The 13,746-nt window shown below is 32.1% G+C and overlaps 2 long non-coding RNA genes across 3 annotated transcripts; both read right to left on the reverse strand.

The window, feature by feature from the left end:
• Positions 1 to 971: 971 nt before the first annotated feature.
• LOC145819740 (uncharacterized) lies at positions 972 to 4,144 on the reverse strand. The gene is made up of 3 exons (XR_014360509.1): positions 4,045 to 4,144; positions 2,116 to 2,179; positions 972 to 1,904 (listed from the first exon to the last, which is right to left on the reverse strand). It is a non-coding gene; the product is annotated as an uncharacterized LOC145819740 (long non-coding RNA).
• An 867-nt stretch (positions 4,145 to 5,011) lies between these two features.
• LOC145820443 (uncharacterized) lies at positions 5,012 to 9,509 on the reverse strand. 2 transcript variants are annotated; one of them, XR_014362001.1, is made up of 3 exons: positions 9,356 to 9,509; positions 6,281 to 8,990; positions 5,012 to 5,082 (listed from the first exon to the last, which is right to left on the reverse strand). It is a non-coding gene; the product is annotated as an uncharacterized LOC145820443 (long non-coding RNA). The 2 variants fall into 2 exon arrangements; XR_014362002.1 differs by lacking the exon at positions 5,012 to 5,082 and adding an exon at positions 5,089 to 6,053.
• Between the last annotated feature and the right edge of the window lie 4,237 nt (positions 9,510 to 13,746).

Genomic DNA, 13,746 nt, shown 5'->3' on the forward strand with positions numbered 1-13,746 from the left:
TACACAGTCATCATCACAAGAGATAGTACAAGCTATCAAATAGCTAAAATAAAACTATCAATGATTTACCTCAACGTCTTCAGGTTCAGCTGGTTTGGATGTTTTTAACTATCCAACAGCATCTCCTTTCTTATTGACACCCGATTTTACAACCCCTCATTTCTTACTAGCAGGCTGAGAAAACATATAAACCCAACAATAGAACACAAAGATGCAAAAAAATGTTATCTAACACAATATGCATAAAATAGGACATGCTAAGAAAAAAATTATAAGAAAATACTCACAACAGCCTGAACAAGTTTCTTTCCACTAAGCATGCTTACTGCCGATTTTTTGACAAATGATCCTTCAGAAGCCTGCAAAACAATTAACGTGTACATGATATTGAAGCTAGATAAACATGTCGAAATGACTCCTTGGAGGCCTAAATTCATAAGATTTAAATTTCACATGCATTTATTCAAATATTAAATTGATTACTATGCCATGCTTCATTTTACCATCATGAAAATAGAATTGATGATACTACATGATGAAGATTTATAATCCATGAGATGAATCAAAAACCAAGACATAGATCAAGGAAATGACACGAAGCACAAACTTTAAGGGTCTAGCAACTGAATATTGAGCCTAAGGCTTGCAACACCATGAGACATAAAATTTGCATTAAGCTTTGATTTTGTCTTCTCTCAAATATAGCACTAATAGCACATTATATTTCTTTTCCCAAAAAAGAGACGAATTTTACTAAACTGCCTGAGCCCAGCACAAAACGAAACAGCTTGCACATCTGCACTAAGGCAAACCTCTATACTGCCTGAGCCGGTTGCTGAGGGGGCTTCAAGTGAGCAGCCTAATCTGGTATAGGTTTGAGACAAGATCATGGATTGAATAATCAACCTTGAAGGACCACTTCACCCACAGTGCAATCTGAAGGTGTTTCATAGTATAAGTTTGTCTGGGAGAGGGAAATCAAAGAATAAGCCAAGTGCCTCTGCCCTATGGCCCTAGTTAATGCAACACCAGAACTATATAGGTTTGTGATGTATGACAACTAAATCAGCAAAAATAGCTAAATTTAGCCAATGATCAAATATGACATCACTTGCCATCACTTGCTAAGATGACAAACTATGTATCTTCATCTACAATCTCCAAAGACATATCTGGTTCTGAACTGAGGTGTTTCTTCAAGCTTTTGTCACCAAATGCTCTTGCTACGACCAACTGTCCAACTCGTGGAACATCACCTGAATTTAACACAATGATGTAATCGTAAGATGATCTAATCTTGATGTCAAGGTTAGCTAGGGGAAGAAACATGTTAAAATTAACATTATCATTATGCAAAAAGCTTATTACCAAAGCAAAGGAACATGTAGAAGTGGTTACTTTACTCAAAGTACCATTTACAATAATCCTTTGATAAGTACCAAGAATAATTTACATTTTGATCATTCAAAGCCAACATAGTCTGCCTTTTCCCCCTTGGACATCATATAAATGAAAAGTCCTTTAAAAAAAAAGTTTCCCTTCAAAACCATGGAAAACACCAACACGCTAATCAGACAAAAAGATAAGCTTAAAAAGTAAATACAAAGAATAAAAAAACAAATCAACTAGAATAAGTTGACACTTATTATTATTATTACTTTTTTATGACAGTCCATCACTTTTCAATTTTCTTTCAGAAGTCTAGTTACCTGGAAAATTTGATACAAAACCACCTCTATCCTCGATATATGTCCTTTCCTTGCTAGGCTCATGATCAACTGACAATTGTTTGGCCACACCATTCTTGCAAGTGACAGCCCTTGAATCTCCAACATTAGCTACCACCAACTTCTGACAATCAATTAAGATTGTTGTAACTATAGTTGAACCCCCTTTACCCAACTCTAATGATTTGTCCAAAATAGAAGTATCAGTTGTGATCCAATAGAACAGAAGGACTCCACTGAAGTAAAGCCAATACCAAATTAAATTCATAGATTTTTTTTAAAAAATTTTGTACTTCATTTTCAACATCCAACATAGGGAAAATGAAAAGAAAATCGCACAAAATTGAAAAAATTGTAAAATTAACCGGTGGATTGATGTTAATGGCACCTTGCGATTAGCTTGCTGAAGCTGAGGCAGATGTAGAGGCAAGAGAGAGCGTCGTCGAAGCCATCTAAATCAGAAAAGACGATGAAACGATGATATCAATTTGAAACACTTAAAATTAGTAAAAAAATCAAGTAGTGATATTCGAGAGAAGTAGAACATCGTTGAGTCTAAATTCGAATCGGTAATCGATATAAAAAAACAAGAGTAAGAACACAAAAACAAACCTCAGAAAAGTAATGAAGTCGTGTTCAAATCTAGAAACAAAACAACCAAAAATAGAAAACCAACCCTGCCTTTCAAATAAAATTGATAATTCAAACAAAAACGAGAACAAATCACTGTTTTCTTTGTAGATCTATAGATACACATACTTATGAGGTAGAGAGAGTGAGAGATGCACCACACACTACAACAAAAAGCACAAATGGCGACTAAAAAAAAAAATTTCATCGCTGAAAGTAGCACTTTCGGCGACTAAAATGGAATTAGTAGCCAAAAGTGAAGACTTTTGGCAACTGAAACAGTTTAGTAGCCAAATGTATAGTTTTTGGTGACTAAAAATTAGTTTAGTCGCCGATTATATGAGTTTTAGCGACTAAAATAATTTTAGTAGCCAAAAGTCAAGGTTTTTGGCGATTAAAAACATTTAGTAGCCAAAGTATAGGTTTTGGCGACTAAAAAATAGTTTGGTCGCCGATTATACGTGTTTTACGGACAAAAAAAATTCGTAGCCAAATTTAGTAGCTAAAAGTCAACAATTGGCGACTAATATTCAGTTTAGTCGCCCAAAGTGGAGGGTTTTGGCAACTAAAATTCAGTTTAGTCGCCAAAAGTGGAGGTTTTAGGCGAGAATTAATTCTTTTAGCGACAAAAAAGTAATTAGTAGCCAAAAAGTATAGAATTGGCGACTAAAAAATAGATTTAGTCGCCAAAAGCGGTCTCCTATTTTTTTTAGTAAATAATTATTTTTATATATATAGTTTTGTAGTAATACCGATCAATATACTATATAAATAATATATGTTGCATTTATATTCATGTGATGTTGTAGTGGCATAGTGGGGAGAGTGTGTTGCTAAAGGTTTAGAATGTGAGAGGCTGGTGGTTCGAAACTTGGGAACAGCAGAGGGTAATTTTTTTTTTTTTCCCTAAAATATGCTTTTGGCGACTAAAATGAAATTAGTCGCCAAAAGCTTGACCATTGGTGACGAAAAAAATAGTCGGCAAATGTATAAATAAAAAGAAATAATTCACTATTGGCGACCAAAAGATTAGTCGCTAAATGTATAATTTTCAAAAATGTAATTGACTATTGGCGACAAAAGCTTTGGTCGCTAAAGACCTATTTTTTGCCGACTAAAACTTTTTTAGTTGCCAATACCTCCGGCGACCATGTATTCACGACAAAATTGGCGACTAAAATATTTAGTCGGGGAAAGTGAAAAGTCAACTTTTGGCGACTAAAAATGCACTTTTGACGACTAAAAATTTAGTCGCCAAAGGTGCTTTTTCTTGTAGTGACATCTACCAAAAAAAATTGAAGGAAATGATAGATCTGTTGTGAACGAAGCTTCAGATCTCAAATCGGCCAAAAAAAAATATATATATATGAAGAAGATGAAGAATCAAACCCATAGACTTCATGATCTGTGTGTGTGTGTGTGTGTATGAAAAATGATAGATCTACCTGATTGAAGCTTAACATATCATATGTTCGATAGATCTACCGTTAACAAGTAATGATAAATCAATTTTCATGATCCATTTTCTCAATGAGATGAAATCACTGACATGAAGTCGCTCTGAATCTCTGAGATGAAATCATTGAGATGAATCTCGCAATCGCTCTGATAAGGGTTTAGAGAGAATGGAGAGAGAGAGAGAGAGAGAGAGATATTTAGAGAGAGAAAGAGAGACAGTGAAGCTCACCTTCGTTGGTGCTCGCTACCTCGATTTGAGAATGAACAAGTGGTGGAGCTTCGAAATCGCTCTCACAGAGAGAGAGAGAGAGAGAGAGAGAGCTCTCGATCTGGGTCTTACGCGAATCTCAGATTCAAAATTAGGGTTGGATAAGAAGGGGAGACCCAGTGCGTGAGGCACAACGCATTTGGAGGCGCTTTTAAACGCCTCTTATTATAAAACGGTGTCGTTTTATTAAATAAATATGCGACGTTTTGTAAAACGTCGTTAAATATAAAAAATAGTGACGCACTACTACAAAAACAGATAAAGATCACACTTTTTTTGTGTGATGTATGTTATTTAATCACACCTTTTAAGTTTTATTAAAGTGTGATCTTTGGGAGTGTGATTAAAAAGGGTCATTTTTAATCACACTTTTTAAGTGTGCTTAATAACATCTAGATCACACCTTTTAAGTGTGATTAAAAATATTTAGATCACATCTTTTAAGTGTGATAAAAAATATTTAGATCACACCTTTTGAGTGTGATTAAAAATATTTTGATCACACCTTTTAAGTGTGATCTTTGGAAGTGTGATTAGAAAGAGTCCTTTTTAATCACACTTTTTAAGTGTGATTAAAAATATTTAGATCACACCTTTTAAGTGTGATCTTTGGAAGTGTGATTAATAACATTTAGATCACACCTTTTAAGTGTGATTAATAACATTTAGATCACATCTTTTAAGTGTGATTAATAACTAATAAAATCTGTGATAAAAAAAAGATTCGACATATTTGAAAAATAATTAATATTATTTTTGTATGCACATTTGAAAAACGTAATACACACTATATACTATATTTTGAATCATAACCACGTATTGAATAGAATAACATCATATATTTCATAAATGGAAATTAAATATTTAAAAGTATATACAAAAGAATTAAATAAAAAAAAATTAACTATGCTTACATATATTAAAAAATAAAAAAATTTAAAAATACTAAGTTTTTTAATTCTTGGATCATATTTTGCATCTCTCCAAAAAATTTCTGACCTGAAAAAAGAAAACACAAATTAATTCAGAAACCGCTGATGCATATGAATAAACTAAAAAGTTAATTCAGCAAACCAAAATAGGAACATTAATCATTTCTGGTTGATCTTAATCTTTTTGGAAGTAACTTCCCTGCAGCTCAGTGTCAATGGCATTGTAATTAGGAGGTCACTAATGAGCATAGTATTTAAAAATGATAAATGCCAAGATTAACCTGAAAATTACCAGAGTCACTTGCTAAATGCCAAACCTACCAAATAGTATTATAGTGCTAAAAAAATAAGAAAATTTGGACTATGATTTACAAGAGGCTAGAGGTAAATGTGGCTTTACTCCAGAAGCCCCACAAATAGTTAAACATTGCAAACCTCATGTATTCAGCCTATGCTTCTTGTAACTAGTACCTCGATCTTATTTTTATCACAGCAGGTACATTCTTAGAGTAAGAATGTTAGATTTGCATAACCATATGCCTGATGTACCACAATATATATATACTAGCGTATACCCGTGCCTGAAGGCACGGTATAAATAATATTGGTACACATTTTAAAATAAATCAATTAACATAAATTATTAATATTGGTATCACATCCTTTACAAAAAAATCAGTTCAAAATGATAATAATTTCACTGTTATAGAAATCAATTATAATAAATCAATTTAAGATATCGTACAATGGTAGTTTGTTTAAGTTAAAATATAATTTATCAAATTCATTAGTAAAATTTTAAATTAAAATATTAATTTGTATTTAAAATTTTTATTAAACTTTTTATTGAACTCATAGGCAGCTTAACCTTTAGGCCACTTGGCCTATTGTATAAGACCTACCAAATAATTTCAAGAAACTTTCTGATTGCCAAAAGTCCCAATCGTCTAAAGGCTTAGTAAGATAACCTCATTTTGACGTTTGGCCTTTATGCCTAAAATGTTCTTGGGCTGCTACTGGCTGAGAACTGGTACATGGCTACACATTTTAGAAGCTAGTTGTAATCAGTCTAGTAATGCTAAAGTTAACAATATAAAACTTAAAACAAAACAACTTTGAAAAAAATATGCAGAACACAGGTACTAACACAAAACTTAAAAGATCAAAAGTGAAGCAAAATTAAAAATACTCACTCATAAAGTTTACAGAAGAGAAGACAAAACTAATAAACCAACAAAATTACAAGATTGCCAAGTCCAACTGACCTCGTCCTGGTCCCAGTAAAGCCCCCAAGGCCTGAACCTGATAGTATATCTTTAAGAATACCGCTGATGCCAAGGAGTAGCAAAGTGTGATTTCGATCTGTCAGAATTCAATTTGAAGGAAAATTGTCAAAACTCGAAGAAAATTGACAGAGAACAATTGAAGATCGCAAGAACAATTATGTTGGATCTTACCTGGAGAGCAGAAGTGAAGCAACTGCAGAAATTTAGCTATTTACATTGGGTTTTTTTTTCTTCACAAAAGATTAACATGAATGCTCTAAAAACTGATTCAGAAACTGATTAAAGATACAATCTGTTCATACTCATTAAAGATACAATCTGCTTTATTATATAGATGTCTAGACACAAATAGATAAGCAAGAATTTCATCCCAAACCTTAAATTCAATCAACTAACTCCAAACATTCTGTAAGAGATTCACATTAACTAATATAGTCCATAAAAATGTAAATCCCTATACTGAACTCAATTTAAGCTGAAAATTGAATTGGAACTATTTTTCCATCAACCAATCCCCATTGAATAGAAAAGAAAATTCACAGCAACTATGACCCAAAAGATACCCATGAAATGCAGGCAGATTGGCAGCAAATAAAATTTTCAGCATCAAGGACTTGGAAAAGTGAAGATGCTCCATAATTTCAATTGCTGATGCATAATGGTGCGTTGATTATATTCATCACTTCAACTTTCTATTGCATATTAAAACTCATGCTTCATATGCTAAATGGTATATATATAAAAAAAAAAAAAAACTCTTAGCACAGATATCTGTCCATTAAAAAAAATATTCAAATTCGTTTGCATCTGCTCAACCTATTATTGGGACCTAGGTCAAATCCAAAATCATATTCAAATAAACTAATAATATCAGTAGTCCCAATTATTGTCACTGTCTATAGCACATATATCTACAAATATCATTAAATAATCCTGTTTCACTGATCGATGTCCAGACACAAATAGATATGCAAGAATTTCATCCCAAACCTTAAATTCAATCAACTAACTCCAAACATTCTGTAAGAGATTCACATTAACTAATATAGTCCATAAAAATGTAAATCTCTATACTTAACTCAATTTACCCAGAAAATTGAATTAGAACTATTTTTCCATCAACCAATCCCCATTGAATAGAAAAGAAAATTCACAGCAACTATGACCCAAAAGATACCCATGAAATGCAGGTAGATTGGCAGCAAATAAAATTTTCAGCATCAAGGACTTGGAAAAGTGAAGATGCTCACTGAAGCATATAAAAAAAAATAAAAAATAAAAAAACCCATAGAGAACAATGGAACAACCTCTCAGACCCATTCAAACAAACACTTAATAAATTAAATGAGTGGAAGAAATTTATAACAGAAAACTTATAGATTTTATTTACTAAACTTATAGATTGAGCAAACTTATGTTTTTTTTTTTTTTATAACCTTTTCTTCTCTATAACATATCTGTCGTTTAAAGGACAGATAACTATATATCAGTTATAACATAAATAGAAAACTTATGTTTAGTAAAATTTACCCAAATCTATATATCGTTTTCAATCTACAAGTTTAGTAAAAACATATAAGATTTACCCAAATCTATAACTTATTTTTTTATAACCTTTTTTATAAGTTTAGTGAAAAAAAAAATTCAAAAATAGGGTGGCTTCAACCAGATCATCATTTATTATGAATGAAAATGAAGTACAATTCAAAAATTGAAATAGTTTCACAAACACACAACCAAATCAATTTCAATTAATCCATTGCCTAAAATGATCCCAGAACACAACAATTAAGAACAACTACATTCAAACAAACACTTAATAAATTAAATGAGTGGAAGAAACTTATAACAGAAAACTTATAGATTTTATTTACCAAACTTATAGATTGAGCAAACTTATGTTTTTTTTTTTATAACCTTTTCTTCTCTATAACATATCTGTAGTTTAAAGGACAGATAACTATATATCAGTTATAGCATAAATAGAAAACTTATGTTTAGTAAAATGTACCCAAATCTATATATCGTTTTCAATCTACAAGTTTAGTAAAAACATATAAGATTTACCCAAATCTATAAGTTATTTTTTTTATAACCTTTTTTATAAGTTTAGTAAAAGAAAAAAAATTAAAAAATAGGGTGGCTTCAACCAGATCATCATTTATTATGAATGAAAAATGAAGTACAATTCAGAAATTGAAATAGTTTCACAAACACACAACCAAATCAATTTCAACCAAAAATGATCCCAGAACACAACAGTGATGTAGCCAATTTCTGTTTTGTACCTGTAAACCTTTTTTAACAGAAACCTTATATTATATGAGTGGAAGAAAACTTTCCAACCCCCCCCCCCCAAAAAAAAAAACAATGATTCCCCCAATTGCAGAGTAAGTTCTGATCTTCCTATACAAATTTCTGAAAAGGGAGAGAGTTTTAGAAGTAAACCCAAATTGACATTACTAATGCATACCCATCTGGGTAATCAACACCCATTTACCTAAAAAATAAAGAAAGATAGATCTTTTGTGAGATCAATTGGAAGCAAGAACAGAGTGATAGCAAGAGAGATAATCAGAAAATAAATCTGAAAATGAAAGAGAGATAATCAGAAAATACCGACAGAGGGAAAATCTGAAAATAAATCGTTCTGTTTTCTGCTTTCTCCGCAAGCCTTTGAAGTCGAAATCTGAAATTAGGTACAAAACATGAGACCAAAGATGAGCAAGCAAACGATTTTTTTGTCTTGCATTGCCGAATTAGTTTCAAATCTCTCCGAATCCCAAACAGTACCTAACAATGGAGAGGTTAAATTTCCAACCCCCCCCCCCAAAAAAAAAAAAACAATGATTCCCCCAATTGCAGAGTATATAAATGAAGCAGTAAACAAATTTCTGAAAGGGAGAGAGTTTTAGAAGTAAACCCAAATTCTCTGCCAATTTATTTTTCTAGGTTTTCTTTCTCAAAACCCCCAAAAAGAGAAAAGAGATCGGAGGAAAGAAGAATTGAAATCAAAGAGCGAGAAGGGAAGAGGTAGAAAAAGGGAGAACTTACCTTGCGATGAAGAAGAAGAACGGGAGGGAGAGGGAACTTGGCACAATTGCAGAGTATATAAATGAAGCAGTAAACAAATTTCTGAAAGGGAGAGAGTTTTAGAAGTAAACGCAAATTATCTCTGCCAATATATTTTTCTAGGTTTTCTTTTTTTTTTTTTGTTTTTGGGGAGGGGGTTGATGGGCGGGAATGAGGAAAAAATAAAGCGGGAATGGGGAAAAAAAAAGTGGGAAGGGAACGGGAATGGAAAATAAAAAGGGGCGTGAATGAAAATAATTTTTTTTTTCAGAAATAAAATTTAAATAACAAAATAATGTTATTTAACTTTTTTTTTTTTTTTTTTTTTTGCGACGGGGGTTATCGTCGTCAAAAAAAATTATTTTTTGTTAAAAATATATATTTTTTTGTAGTTAATGATTTTTTTTTAAAAAATTCTTTTTTTTAGTTACTAAGATTGAAAATTTATTTGTTTCATTTTTATTTCAATGAAAAAAAATATTATTATTTTTTATTTGGTAGAAGTAGGGGTAATATTTTAATGAAAAATATTTTTCACTAAAATAAAAGTTAATTTTCTGTGGTCAATGAAAAATGTTTTTCTACGGCCCATTTTTTTTTATTATTAAAAATCATGAACTAATTTTTTGTGGTAGAGGAGAGGGAGTGGCAGTAGTGGTGAAGGTGGTGGATAAGAGATGATGGTGGTGGTAGTGGCGGCGGCGAAGGAGATTAGTGGTGAAGTTGTGGTAGTGGTAGAGTAGATGAAGTGGCAAGGGTGAAGGAGAGGTAATGGTAGTAGTAGTGGTAAAGGTGGTGGATAAGAGATGATGGTGGTGGTGGTGGCGGTAGCGAAGGAGATTAGTGGTGAAGTTGTGGTAGTGGTAGAGTAGATGAAGTGGCAATGGTGAAAGAGAGGTAATGGTAGTAGTAGTGGTAGTAGTGGTAGTGGTGCCAATGGTAGTAGTAATGGTAGTCATAGAGGTGAAGTGGCGACAGTGGTAGTAATGGTGGTAGTGGAACAGTGTTTGCAGTAGTGGTGAATGTGGTAAAGGAGATGGGTGGTGAGAGAGAGAGAGAGAGAGAGATGAGTGAGAGAGAGATAGAGGATAGAGAGAGAGAGAGACAGACAGACAGAGTGATGAGCGAGAGAGAGACAAAGTGGTCGCTAAAAGTGCATTTTCTTGTAGTGGATAGATAAATCGAGAGGGAGCTTAGTAAATAGAGAAGACGGAAGGGAGAGAGTGAGCAACGCGAACACGGTAGGAGAGAGAGAGAGAGAGAAAAGAAAGAGAGAGGGGGACAAAAAGATAAAGAGATAGAGAGTGAGAGACAGAGAAAGAAGAGAGATGAACGAGAGAGACAGAGAGAGAGATAGAGAGAAGAGAGATGAGCAAGAGAGACATAGAGAGAAGAGAGATGAACGAGAGAGACAGAGAGAGAGATAGAGAGAAGAGAGTTAAGCAAGAGAGATAGAGAGAGATGAGAGATAGAGAGAAAAGAGATGAGCGAAAGAGACAGGGAGAGAAAAGAGATGAGGGAAGAGATAGATGAGTGAGAGACAGAGAGAGAGACAGATAGACAGAAAGAAACGAGTGATGAGTGAGAAAGAGAAAGAAGAGAGAGAGGAAGATGAAAAAATGGGTGAAAAGATATAGACAAAGAGAGATAGAGAGAAAAAAAGAACGAAAAGAGATAAACGAGAGAGAGACAGAGAGAGATGAGTAAAAGAGATATAGAGAAGAGAGACAAAGAGAGAAGATAGATGGGAGAGATAGACAGAAGAGAGATGGACGAGAAACACAGAGAGAAAGAGAGAGAGACAGAGACAGAGACAGACAGACAGAGAAGAGTGATGAGTGAGAGAGAGAAAAATAAGAGAGACAGACACAGAGAGAAAGAGAGAGACAGACAGACAGAGAAGAGTGATGAGTGAGAGAGAGAAAAATAAGAGAGATAGAGACACAGAGAGAAAGAGAGAGACAGACAGAGAAGAGTGATGAGTGAGAGAGAGAGAGAAGAGAGACAGAGACAGAGAAATAGGAAGATGAAAAAATGGGTGAAAAAGTTTCGTGTCTAAAGCCTCCTTCTCTAGTAGTGAGTCGTCTCTATCATTCACGGGTAGAATAGAGGCGTGGATTTGGGAATTGTATATTTTATATAAAAATCAAATTGAAATATTTTATACAATCACACCTATTTAGGGCTGATGTGGTGGTGGTGGTGGGTGGCTGGTGGTGGCGGGTAATGGATGGTGGTGGTAGATGGGTGCTGAGTGATGGTAGCGGGTAGGTGGCGGACAGTGGATGGTAGTGGCGGGTGGCGGGTAGATAGCAGGTGGGTGGTGGTGGCGAGTGGGTGGCAGGTGGGTGGTGGTGGTTGGCAGGTGGGTGTTGGTGGCGAGTGGTGGTGGCAGGTGGTGGGGGGGATGGGTGGTGGTGGCGGAAGAAGGTGGTGGAAAATGGTGGCGGGTGGTGGCTAGTGTTGGGTGGTAAAAAAAAAAAAAAAACTCAAAACGAAAACACATTTTTTGAGTTTACATTTTTTTGCTAAATTTATAAACTGAAACCACTGATTTATAAATCAAAAATTTACCAAACAAGTTTTTATTTGAGTTTTTAAAATTTTTGTAAATATAAACAGAAAACTGAAAACGTAAGTGTTACCAAATGGCACCTTAGCAAACAGGCTTTAGATGGTAAAAATGTTGTAAAAATTAACAAATAATTAAATAAGTTACCAACGTAAGAATTGACTTATCAAAAGATTCTTAGGCCATATATGGTTTGAGTTTTAGAAAAAAAAATTAAAAATTAAAAATTAATTTGGTTAAGAAATAAAAACTAAAAAATAATTATCATTTAAGGTTAAAAATAATTATCATTTTAACTTTTGGGCAGGTTATATACATATGTATAGCTGTTTCAATTTAATTTGTAAAAAATTATTTCTAACCACTCGAAAGATAAAAATTATTTAAAAATGATAATTATTTTTTATTTTTTATTTCTTAACCAAATTAATTTTTAATTTTTAATTTTTTTTTTCTAAAATTCAAACCATACATAGCCTAAAAATCTTTTGATAAGTCGTTTCTTATGTTGGTAACTTATTTAATTATTTGTTCATTTTACGATATTTTTACCATCTGAAGCCTGTTTGGTAACCATTTCGTTTTCAGTTTTCAATTTATATTTACAAAAATTTTTAAAATTGTCATAAAAACTTATTTGATAATTTTTTTGATTTATAAATGGTTGTCTCAGTTTGTAAATTTCAGGAAAAAACGTAAATTCAAAAAATAAGTTTATGTTGGTTTTTAAACAGAAATTTAAAAATTTTACTAACAATTTTTTTTTCAATTAATTTTTTTTCAAATAATTTTTTTTCCAATTAATTTTTTTTCAATGAATTTTTTTTCCAACTAATACTAACCGAGGGGCAATTGGTAATGCTACTTTAAACCTTAGGGAGGGGATTGCAATTTCTAAAATGTAAGAGGTGTCAATGTAATTTACCCAGTAAGGGAAAAATTAGTATTTAAAAAAATTAAATTGCTAAGGGGGGGAATCTGTAATGAAACTTTAAACCTCAGGGAGGGAGATGTAATTTCCAAAACGTGAAGGGAGAACTGTAATAAACATAAATCTTAGGGGGTGTCAGTGTAATTTACCATATATATATATATAGGAAAATGTTTGGGAATTAAAAAGTGACATAAAAAATAAATATTATCCCACTCAATCATAAGGGTGATTAAAAATTTGAGAATTGTATATTTTATATAAAAATCAATTTGAAATATTTTATACAATCACACCTATTTAGGAAGTGTGATTAAATATATATATATATATATATATAATCACACTTATTTAAAAGTGAGATTAAAAAGTAATAATTTATATATAATCACATTTTAATTACATTGTGTGATTAAAAATTATATAAATAATCACGCTTTAATTAGAATGTGTGATTAAAAAATATATAAATAATTACATTTATTTAAAAAGTGTGATTAAAAAGTAATAATGTATATATAATCACACTTTAATTAGAATGTGTGATTAAAAATATATATATAAATAATCACACTTTAATTAGAATGTGTGATTAAAATATATATATATATATATATATAATCACACTTATTTAAAAAGTGTGATTAAAAAGTAGTAGTATATATATAATCACACTTTAATTAGAAAGTGTGATTAAAAAATATATAAATAATCACACTTTAATTAGAATGTGTGATTAAAAAATATATATATAATCACACTTATTTAAAAAGTGTGATTAAAAAGTAGTAGTGTATATATAATCACACTTTAATTAGAAGGTGTGATTAAAAAATATATAAATAATCACACTTTAATTAGAATGTGTGA

This window comes from Camellia sinensis, chromosome 2 (genome assembly GCF_055761805.1).
Source record: "Camellia sinensis isolate YWXY chromosome 2, ASM5576180v1, whole genome shotgun sequence".
Taxonomy (NCBI): Eukaryota; Viridiplantae; Streptophyta; class Magnoliopsida; order Ericales; family Theaceae; genus Camellia; species Camellia sinensis.